This window comes from Vanacampus margaritifer, chromosome 15, assembly GCF_051991255.1.
Source record: "Vanacampus margaritifer isolate UIUO_Vmar chromosome 15, RoL_Vmar_1.0, whole genome shotgun sequence".
NCBI lineage: Eukaryota > Metazoa > Chordata > Actinopteri > Syngnathiformes > Syngnathidae > Vanacampus > Vanacampus margaritifer.
In genome coordinates, this window is record NC_135446.1 from 19617413 (window position 1) to 19629686 (window position 12274).

Sequence of the window (12274 nt, forward strand, 5' to 3'; positions counted from 1 at the left end):
CTCCCCATGACATCACGTCAAGGAACCGGAACTAGCAAAGAACCGTCCAATTGCTGCTTCTACCCCGTCCAAAACTGAGCTGGGTGAGCAATTCACAAAGAGGAGATTAACAACACTTTCTCATGCGAGCCCTATCGCCCCGCCGGGCTGGTCCCATATGCCCGCTGGGGTCCCGGTGGGGTGGATGGGGGTTTGGTGGGCGGGTGCGCCTCCCGCCCCCACCCGATTGGTGGGGGGGCCCTGCTGGTCGCTCCTCTTAACTCACTGCACTAGTTTTGCACAATACACTTTTATAGACATATAGGGCACATAACACACTTTTATGGGTCGGGTGGAAACACCGTCTTCGCCCTACAACTCCCCTCCAATTTTAATGCACCACACAACTGTGTGTGTGTGTGTGGGGGGGGGGGGGGTTGTCGGGGGGGGGGGGGCGCCATCGGTTGGGGCAGAGCGCAGTATGGAGCAGTGCTGCGGTCCCCTGTTCGTGTCCCCCCCGCGCCGCCGCTGACATGCAAAAAAAAACAAAAACAAAAACAAAAAAAAAAAAACTTTCTAAGACGACCTCACAGTTTAATCAGGCGGAATTAAATACCGCTGACTATTTTTGGCGGTTTAAAAGCCTCGCTTTTGTCCAAACATCTTATCGCTATCAGGAGAGGAACGTAATGGAGCCTTTTAATTAACCAACGAGCAGACACGTGCTAATTTAAAACGTGGCAGGTGACAATGTGACGAGGCTTATTTTGGGCCGGAGGCGGATGCCAAAGAAGAGCCTTTTTTGGGGCTCAAACGGGACACCGGTTTGGACAAAATAGTATCTGAACAGACAAGACGGAAAGAGGCCGACGGAGCGTGAACGGAAAATCTTCAGCGCCATCTGACAGGCGGGAACGTCGGCGGGAACACCAGCCCTGAAGCGCCAACCTTTTTTGTAACCTCGCACGGTTTGGTGTTCTTCGTCAGGAGGGGGGGCGGTTGGGGGGCTCAAACACCTTCAAGTGCGGCGCGTGGCCTCCGGAGCCGAGCGAGGCACGCAAACATTTCATTATCATTGGTAATGTGAAGTCTCCGCGGAGGCGACCTTGCAGCGCCGCCATCTACTCTCATTTTGCGGGGAGCGGGCCTGAGAGGACGGGACCCTCGGAGCGAAATTGGACCATTAGGCAAGCTTCTCTAGCGGCTCCGGATCTCAATGTTCTCCAGTTGGGAGGAAATACTGCGCGACCTTCAGGTACCGAGTCGGCGATTGTGACCCATAATCATAATCAATTGCTTTTACACTGAAGCATGTAAGGCGATATCTCCTTAACAAGCAAAGAAGAACTCAAGTGATTAAACCCAATTGGATACCAGAAAAGTGCGTCCGGTAGAAATTTGGCGGCTGTGATTATAAAGATGGATCGTCTCTTACTGTATGCGGAGCAAAAAAAGGCTTCTCATAACATCGGAAGTAAATTACAATCTTTATGGAACGCTACAAGGGAGCGCTGATTTCATACGGAATTCGAACCAGCGCTGAGGACTTTACAATCAGGCTGCATTGTGCTGCAAGTGGGACCCTCTCCTGCGCCATCATTAGGCCAATTACGATGCCATATCAGAGAGCAAAAAAAAAAAAGAGAGCATGCCGGGATGTTTGCTCTGCTAACGCAAAGTAAGCCCACGCTTGAGGTCAGCCGAGAGGACCCGGTCTGACACGTAAACAAAATTAATCAGCATTACTGGTCAGGACGGAGCGTCTGCAGGAAGACGGAGATAAACTGATGATTTATGGCCAATATTAATTGCCAGAGGCAGCCGGCACATCCCATTATAGCGCTTAGATTTCTTATCAATGGCTGCAAATGAAGCGGGATGGCGACTCATTGCGTCAGTGCACATATGGGACGCGGAATGAGCTCTCTTGTGCAGCTGAGGTAACCCAAATATTGCAACATTGCGACTGCGGTCACGACTGAAGCTTGCAGAGGCGAGCTGTGAGAGGATTGTGTTTCACGGCAAATCATCAAACTTTGCCGGCGAGCTCTGTTCACGCCGTGCGATGAAAACACTCAACTTTCACAATTTACGTTCAAGTATGTGAAGACCGAAGAATGCCGCTTGAACTCATGGTCCAAATAGCAGAGAGAATGGCACCTTTTTTTTTCTTTCTTTTTTTTGGAGAGCTCAGTATTGTTCATTCGGTAATTTTAACAATTCGACATGTCATAATCATTGCGCTCTCTTTTTTTAATTTTTTTTTTATTTTATTTTGTATGTGGGTGAGTATGTACATGTGCGCGTGTGTGTATTCATTAATTCACCTAAAACCTATTAAAAAAAATCCCATACCGTTCACCTAAACCGAACACTTCCAGCCAGAGTCGAGAGGCGGTCAGGAGACCCGAGGAAGGACCAAAGGAAAGAATAGAGAATGGCACCTTTTTTTTTTCTTTCTTTTTTTGGGGAGAGCTCAGTATTGTTCATTCAGTAATTTTACCGATTTGACATGTCATCATCATTGCTCTCTCTTTTTTTTTTTTAAATTTAATTAAAAAAAAATAATAGTTTTTTAATTTTGTATGTGGGTGAAAATGTGTATGTGCATGTGCGTGTGTGTGAGTGCGTATTCATTAATTCACCTAAAACCTATTGAAAAATCCCATACCGTTCACCTAAACCGAACACTTCCAGCCAGTCGTGAGGCCGTCAGGAGACCCGAGGAAGGACCAAAGGAAAGAATAGAGAATGGCACCTTTTCTTTTCTTTCTTTTTTTGGGGAGAGCTCAGTCTTGTTCATTCGGTAATTTTACCGATTTGACATGTCATCATTGCTTTCTCTTTTTTTTTTTTTTTTTATAAAAAAAATAAAATATTTTTTAAATTTTGTATGTGGGTGAAAATGGGTATGTGCGTGTGTGCTTGCATATTCATTAATTCACCTAAAACCTATTAAAAAAAATCCCATACCGTTCACCTAAACCGAACGCTTCCAGCCAGAGTCGAGAGGCGGTCAGGAGACCCGAGGAAGGACCAAAGGAAAGAATAGAGAATGGCACCTTTTTTTTTTCTTTCTTTTTTCGGGGAGAGCTCAGTATTGTTCATTCGGTAATTTTACCGATTTGACATGTCATCATTGCTCTCTCTCTTTTTTTTTTTTTTAATAAAAAAAAATAAAATATTTTTTAAATTTTGTATGTGGGTGAAAATGTGTATGTGCATGTGCGTGTGTGCGTGCGTGTGAGTGCGTATTCATTAATTCACCTAAAACCTATTAAAAAATCCCATACCTAAACCGAACACTTCCAGCCAGAGTCGTGAGGCCGTCAGGAGACCCGAGGAAGGACCAAAGGAAAGAATAGAGAATGCCACCTTCAAATCAACCTTAGTTAGCTTCTATTTCGGTTTTCATGCTTCCTGTCATGTTGAACATGTGCCGGATTTCGTGTCAATTGGATGCGCTGGTGCCAGATGCTTCTCTTTTAGAACACTCAAAGGACGCGTTTTCTGTTTCAAACATCAAACTTTGCCACCAAGCTACGCCAACACCATACAGCATCAACTCATAATTTTTGCAATTTAGTGTCGCCCATCTGTGGGGCATACCTGCACCAAATTCAGTGGGAATCCGATAAATCCCAGAGGAGCCATTTTGTTCTCGTAACATTCTTGGAAATGGCCTAAAAGGCAGAAAAATGCTCTTTTAAGACAAAAACGTCAGGCTAAGACATTGCCTGTTTTTCTGCATCACGGGACACTAAACATGCATGTCGGTTTTCATGACATCCGGGTGATTGCTCCACCCAAAAAAAAAGCCCAAAATACATGTTTTGACGCCCACGATTGTGTTTTCCCCCCCTTTTAAACACCTGAGAGTGAAGCCGGCGCTACTGACATTTACAGGAATTAGCGGCTGTTAGGCAGGAAATGACAAGCACTTTGTCTCCATTTAGCCGAGGCAGCGAGAGCATTACAACGTGGATCTTCTCCGCCGGCTTTAAGTGCACCTCAGGCTGGGCTGTCGCCTGCGGTCAAGTTGGGCAAAGACGTCATTTTTTAAATATTAACTCAGCGCCATGACGACCAGGCAGGGGCGGAGTGAGTTTATTGAGTTACAGATCGTATCACCTTTGGATGTAAATCAGTCGGACATAAATAGAAATAGTCAAAAACTATGATCAAAAACATCTTACATATCTTAGGGTGTGAACGAAAGAGCACAAAAATATGATAAAAATCTTTTTCCCGTGACTATTTTTAGACTAAGATCAGATTTCTTTGAATGGGCCACTAGTTAACGGGGGGGGGGGGTTCCTGCGAGCCAACTTGAATCCACCCTTCATTTCCTTTCATTTATGTCTAATTGGAGAAAGCCCAGCGCCCTCCAGATGTCTACTGCCTCCTCCAAAATATCTGCGAAATTGCTTTTTCATGCAAATGACTGCTTGCGTGTGTTCGTGCGTGTGCGTGTTTGCCCTAGTTTGACCTTGAGCTGTGTGTAAACACTCCAGACTGATGTGGAGGGAAAAAAATAAAGTGGAAAGTAACAAGCGGCTTCCTGCTTCCTCCTGTCACACGTTGACAGCGGAGAGGTGGGTGGCTGGTGGACAGGGCCGGGGGGCGGGGCCAGGCGGGTGGGTGCGAGAGAGCTCACCCGAGGGATGAAAAAGTCCGGATGAGAGATTTTGACAGGTTGCTGCAGCAGGCTGCAGAGAAAGCCGAAAAGGCTGTGATTGGCCGATTACCGGTGTAATTGTGATTGGACGCCGGTGCCTCATATCGGCTTTTGTCCAGCGACCAATCAATGCACACTACTTTTACGAGGGGGATGAAAACGATTGAGAGGAAATAACCGGAGTGGATGAACTAACACTGGCCACAACATTCGTACTGGTGTTGAGACACAAAAAATACTTCAAAGTCCAAGTCATATGTTGGTGAACTGATATCAATACGGATATCAATACTTGAAAAGTAAGTTCAAATAGACTTTTCCAAATCCAGGTAAAACAGTGGCTGATATCACAGAGATCAATACGATACTTCAACAATATGTTGAGTAGCAAAAGATTAACACTCCACCTCCAAATCCAAAGTCCTAGAAAAATTGTGGCGTGTATCGATAATACTAATATCAACGCGCATACCAATATTGTCCAAATGGTTGCTTAAAAATATGTAAAAGAGGCTGATATCCCTGAAACTATCGATACTGATAAGTGTGATTAGCAATCGACAACCATTTCAAAGTTCCTATTAACTCTTTGACTGCCAAAAACGTTAAATAACGTTTAGTAAAATCCTATGGAGGAGTGCCAAAGACGTTAAAAGACGTTTTTTTTCAAAACAGAGGTGAAACTAACCATTTTCTATTGTTGATTACTGAAAAATGGAATAAGGTAGAAACAAAATTTTTTTTCTGATGAAAGATGAGAGTCCAATCTTTCATTTGGTACTATGTGTGTTTCCATAGTCCAAACACATAATTTTCTGTGGACCTTGAAAGATCAGTCAAAAATGCTTAAATCGGCTGGCACCCACGGCATCTCTTTTCTGAAAACGGTTGGCAGTCAAAGAGTTAATATTGATGCTTGTGTAATTGTATCAATATAATTATAGCTACTGATATCGATACCGAGACAGTCAACCGTTGCATTCGGCACCCACAGATTCACTTATTTGTGGATTTTTTTATTTTGTTTCAAATAAGTATTTTTTGCTATCCCCCAAATTGAAACCGTTTTATTCTGAAAAAAAGCATATTTAAATTAAGTGTTTTTTGAATAATTTTGAAAAAAAAAAAAAAGGCATTTCAATGGGTGTCATTTATATGTGCAGGGCTCAAATTTTTCACCGGAGGGAACATTTTGTTCCAACGCTCACAAATCAGACCGGCAGGCTGTTGAGGAAAAAGACGGCCATTAAGGTGAAACAAATGCATCCTAGCAGCCAATCTGTGTAAAAAACTACAAGACGAGGGCAGTACTTTGTCTTGTGGCTGAAAAGGAGAATCAAAAAATAAAAGCAGCAAGTCTGCGTGCGCTCTCTCCCGAGGCACTTTTCCCGACATGATCCTATTTTAAATGCTCCTGTTGGGTAATGAGGTTATTTGTCTTGTGCAAAAGGAGAGCCGGATCTATAGTTGTCACGCTTTTTCCCGGCCGAGAGATGAATGTGCTCAGTCTGGCCTTGGCTCCCTTCAACAAAAAAAAACAAAAACACACACAAATTCATGACACATAAAAAAAAAAAAAAAAAACACAAACACACACAAAATCATTCATCGTCTGGCCAAAAACAACCCCAAAAAAATTCACAACAGCCACTTAATTAGGTACACAGAGTAAGCCTCGACCGGACAATTTCGCAAGCGGGGATGAGCGTTTTCACGGCTACGGCGCGAATCCCATTATCATACAGGGATCACGGTCGTCATGGAAACCCAGGATGGCACACGCATAAGCCGTCGATCGCGCACGTGTGCGGGAACGTTGGGAATTAGTGTGAAAATTCAGCCGCAGACCCCATCCTCATTTGTTGTCTCCTGTCTGCTTTTGCAAATAAAATTCAAGGTTCCATCCATCCGGCACAATAAGTACTGACTGATTGCAAAAATAAATAAATAAATAAAATACAGGTCATACCAATGTTGCACAAGCGCAGAGTGACGTATAACGAGGTAAGGTGTCATTTTTTTTGCGATAAATCGTTCAGTATTTTTCGTGCTTGATTCTGTATATGTTGTGCTGGATTGTGAAATACAAATAGAAGTTACATGAATCCGGCACAACAAGTACAGACTGCCTTGACAACATGCAGCGAGGCGACGCTTCATTTTCCTATCAATCAACTCTGTATTTGTTGTGACAAATTCTGTTACATCCTGTTATATTATATTCTGGGCCGAGACCTAAAATTTCAGATCTTGTCGAGTTAGACGCAAAAAAAAAAAAAAAAAAAAAAAAAAAAAAAAAAAAAAAAAAGATACATAAATGAGGCTCGTAAGTTAGATTTTTTGGGGGAATCTGGCACATTTCCATAAACTGGCACTTGTTGTGGCGGATTTATGTAACATGAATTTTGATTTTGTGTGCACACAATCCGGCACAAGTACAGAATATGATTTATAACTCACTATAAACCGCTGTGTAAAATTGATTACAGGTTATGAAAATCTGCTACAACAAATACGGAGTGATTCATAGCAAGTTGATCATATTGCTATAAATTACAAGTTGTGCCAGATAAAAATCAAAGTTACATGAATCCGGCACAGCAAGTAGCGTCTTGTTAGGCGTCCCAAACCAACGCCAAACCAAACGCTTCCATTATCCTTCATCACGTGAAAGCTCAAAGACGTTTGTCGACGCCATTAAAGAGGATCAATGTCTCGATCGATCGGTTGAAAATCACCTGCCACTTGAGTCCTCCCTCTCAGGTCACCTGCAGGCGATTCCGCGATAACACACAAACACAAAAGGTAGGCGTGCACAAAAGGTTAGCAAGCGTGGCTAGCGGCGGCGGCGCGTCACTCAAGATCCGCTCCGTGATTGACGCGCGGGAGAGCACCTGAAGTCAGACGGCATCGAAAACTAAAAACATGTTGTTTTCTTGCGCAATCATTTGAGTGACACGACAAACGCTCACCTTTGCGTGTTTGTGTGAGCGGCAGTAATTGTCAAGCATATTCAATTATCCGGCAACCTGCTGGACCCTCCAAACCAAATTGTACACGCTGAAGCTCTTTTCTGCATGGAGTAGATAATTGCTTTCTGGGAAATGCGGCATCCAAGAAAGCGGCTTTTATAATTAGTGTCCTCTTAAGGAAGCAAAATTGGGGGAGAAAATGAACAACTTGAATTCTTCCATGATTCCAAAGAAACACACACGGGACGCCATGATTGCGTTCTTGCTTTGTTTTGCACCAAATATGACAATTTGCTGATTACATACAACACTCAATGTGCTATAAATTTCCTTTCGAAGCAACTTTTCTAATCAAATGCAATTATTCAAATGCACACCTCATTTAAAAAATAACATTCAGACAACTCTAGGGGGCAGTAGGGTGGACGAAACTCTGTCGGATTAAAAAAAAAAGCCTTATATGAATCCGGCACAAGAAGTATCGACTGATTCACAAAGTGGAAAAGCTATCTCAATATAAATAATTCAGTGCTTGTTGTGCTGGATGCGGTCAAAATACAAACGTTAAATGAATCCTGCACAACAACTGCAGAGTCACTCAGAGCCAGTTGACACTAAGGCCACTAGCAATATACTGTAAATCGCTCAGTACTTTGATTTTAATTTAACATTATTGTTGTGCCGGATGCAAAATAAAATTTGAGTTACATGAATTCGGCACAAGAAGGGTGCAGACCGTGTGCATGGCCAATGGTGGAGCATTCACTAGCTGTAAACACTTCGAGGTTTGTTGTGCCGGATTTGAAGAAAAAAAAAGTTACAAAAATCCGGCACATTATGTTATTCATAGCCAGAGGACATTTACTTCTGTTGGAGCCGGATCACACCATTATAAATGGCTTAGTACGTGCTTGTTGGATTCATGTAACTAAGCTTTGAATTTGGCATTATAGTTGTACCGGATGCAAAATAAATGTCAACAAAGTGCATGACATCATCTCAAGAGGGCGTGTTTGTTAACAAAATATAGATAGTATGTCTTATGTGACCAATCACTATGACTCCCGATTCCCGCCGTACCGCTTGTGCCGGATACAAAATAGAAAACAAAATTAAATGAATCCAGCACAATATCTTTTGAGTGATTTATAGTGAGGTGAAGCGCCATCTTGTTAAAAGTCACTCTATGCTTGTTGCGCTGGAAGCAGGAAAAAATAAATCAAAGTTTTATGAATCCGGCACAAGTGATTTATAGTGAGTTGGCGTGAACACCACACACACGCACACACAAACAGAAGGGTGCCTCGAAACAGTCCATTAGTGTAGTGTATTAAGTGAATGTCAGACTCCTGCCGCCGTAATCCGTCTGCACGCTCGCCGCAATCTCTCCCAGGTGCATCCTGGGTAATTTGTTTCTACAGAGGCAGAAAAGAAGGAGGGGTACGAGGCCTGGGTTTTCCGTGTGCGGGGTTAATGGCGTCCGAGGGTACGTACGCTGATGTTTTCACGGTCGCGGAATGACAGGAAGTTAATTCACAGCCGTTTAGTGATGGAATATCAGCGCCATGTTTAATGCACAATCCTCATGTGCTCACCCGCGAAATTTGATCACATTCTCACGGTGCCAAACTGTCAAAGACGAAGCACGTCTAAAAGTAATAGAACAATTCTCACAGGCATATATTCTTTATCCTCTGCGAAGGACGTCTAACGTTATTGTGGTTCATCAAGCAATCCTTACTGATCGTCTTCTTCATGTGTATTAGTAGTATATTATATTATAGTGCCCCCAGGTGGCCAGATGTACACAACACAAGGAGCAGCACAATTTCTATTGAAGTGAAGCCAACAATGTGGCAGTAACTGTTCAGTTTCTTTACATTCTCTTTAATTATGTCATGACTGCATGTTCTTACACAGTAAAGAGTGCGCTTTGATTAAAAACACACGAATCTGGCACACGGATTTCATTTTTAAGGCGGCAGTGTGACGGGATGTTGATTAATCTCAATCTCATTCTGACAGGAAAACTCCTTGTGCTTTCACCCGGAACGTTCCGATTCTGTTCCGTTCCCAAATTGCCGTCACGACTGAATGGCGAGGTGAGGATGGCTGAATTTTATGCACATGGCGTTCCACAAAGAGAGCGCTAACCCGGCGCGGGACGCATCTGTAATGGGATCTGTTCCCGGGCGGATAAAGACGCTCGTCCGAGATGGGCGATTAGCCTCCATTTGGAGTTTGGAGAGAGCGGAAGAGAGAGAGAAAAAAAAAGAAAAGATGTGAGGATAACCCGACACACTCCGACTTCCTTTCTCAGATAGCCTCTTGGTATGATAGATCTTTTAATTGCTGCTAACCTGCAGATGGCGCGAGGACCTGACGGAGGCGCAGTTAGCATAGCATAGCAACACACAGGCTCAACTTTTAATACCTTTAACATTCCTCATTGAAATGAATGAAAATGTAAAGAAAACACAAAAACAAACTACACAACTGTCTTAAAGAAATAGATAAATAAATTAATACAAAAAAAAAATAAAAAATAAAAATAGCACTATAATATTGTACTTCCATTCAATGGACATTGTGCTGCTCCTTCTGGTGTGCGCGCCTTGGCCACCTGGGAGCAGTACACTACAAACTTACGTGAGGACGGTCAAAACTCCTCAGTAAGTTTGCGTTAAAGGATTACAAAACTGCAACATAAATACGATTTTTTTAGCAGTCCATAGCATTTTGCACTCTGTTACCATCAAGCTAACCAGAATGTGCTAAGGCTAACAAGTAGCTGGCAAAGGATTGCATCAGTCACCACAACGAACGCTCGTGTCGTTTCCAGACGCTTCCATCTTGTTTCTGAGGGCTTTCCTTGCACTTACAAGAGCTGACCAGCGGGTGGCAGCGTGCCGCGCGACAGGCTGGCGTCCGCCGTGGTGACCGATGCGCAACTTTGACATCCCGACGGGCGCTCTATTAAATCAATGGCAATTCAGCCGTGTTTGGAGACGCTCGGACGCATTATTAACACATCTTACACCACTTCAGTCTCGTGCCCGTTCAATTATGCTAATAGCTACATAGACTACAAATGACCTGGGCTGGTTATTAGTTGCCTCAATTAGGCGACATGTGTAGGGGGGGGCGGGTGGGGGTGGGGGCAGTAGAGGGTGGTTGGCTGTCCGATGGTGATAAGTGAGGCCGGGGGGGCAAGACATTATTGTTTGTGTCAGGCTCTGTGTGTGTGTGTGTTGCACACAATCAATGTCATGCTGAGAGCGTGTTTGCATATTTGTGTACGTGTGTTTGTATAAACACTTGAGAGGGTCTCCGGGGGTCTCAGGGGCCACGTTTGCTTTCAATAAACGAATCCACTCGCTTGTCTACTTGCATCAATTGCTCAAGAAGATTCATTAGTTACACCATCACAACCAGTCAGAAAAGTGCTGTACAAAAATGTCACATTATTTTTGCATGCATATTCTAGTCGTGAATACGTTGCGCAATCAGACAAGTACTGAACTGAGCAACATTATGACACCAAAGCTAAATAAACACACGCTGGTGTCCTTTACGCAGCCTGATTGTGATCATGTGTGTGTGTGTGTGTGACTCATGCCTATAGTAAATAATCAAATATGGCATCATTATGTAATCACTGCACAAGAGGAATTCTCCATAAAAAGGCACTTGTGCGCTGTCCGGGGTCCTGAAATGGTAAACAGGCTAACACATCCACAATCACGCGCAGCTGTGGGACCGACATGACCGTTGAGCCCCCTCCACCACAGAATCGCCCCCCCCCCCACCCCACCCCGCCCCTTGAGCAATCAGCCAATCAGAACAAGCACCTGAGCGACAGGAGGAGATGGCCCTCCCGAGCGGGAATGTGCTGTTATTAGGTCAAAATAAATAAATAATGCTATGTTAAAAAAATAAATACAAATAATGTGTTAATTGAAGGAAAAATAATTTAAAAAATATAAAAGTATTTAAAATTTGTGTTTACCCAAATTATTATTATTTTTTAAATGCTGCAATGTAAATTACATTAGTTATTTTAAAATAAATCAACAGATTATTTAATGGTAATAAAGCATTTTTCTAAATTAGCTAACTAATTTTAGGCAACACTGATAAATATAGATACAAATATTGCATAAAACTAAAAAAAATAATAATAATAATTTCACAAAAATGACATTGTGACAGACTTTACATTGTCAAATACATCCCCAAGGTTGTGTCAAGGTCAGAAAAGAAATTTGCATGGCGCTTTGGTTTTGCTGTGATATGCGTGATATCTCCATGCCAGGAATGTATTCCAGTTAAAAAATAAAAATAAAATTCCCAGCGTAGAAACTTTTTTATCCTAAGAATTGTTGATGAAAAAGATGAAAGGCGAGACTACAATCATGTGACCCTTGGGGGGTGGGGCCAAATTGCAAGGCATGTGGGGCTTGCTATGATATACTGTGATATCCCCACCATTAAAATTACTCAATTTTCATCTCGTTGGAATATGATATTTAAAAAATAAAAAAATAAATAAAAAAGCAATTTGACGATTTGTTGGCGTGAGAATGCGTGTGACCATTCGGCGGCGGGCAAACGTCAAAAAAGTGAGTGTGTGAAAGTGCTCTCC

General features: G+C 42.9%; 1 protein-coding gene across 4 annotated transcripts in view; it reads right to left on the reverse strand.

Annotated features, from left to right (window-relative positions):
• Window positions 1–12274, reverse strand: part of syt1a (synaptotagmin Ia) — an 86831-nt gene that overhangs the window by 30929 nt on the left and 43628 nt on the right. The gene's annotated exons all lie outside the window — the stretch shown is intronic.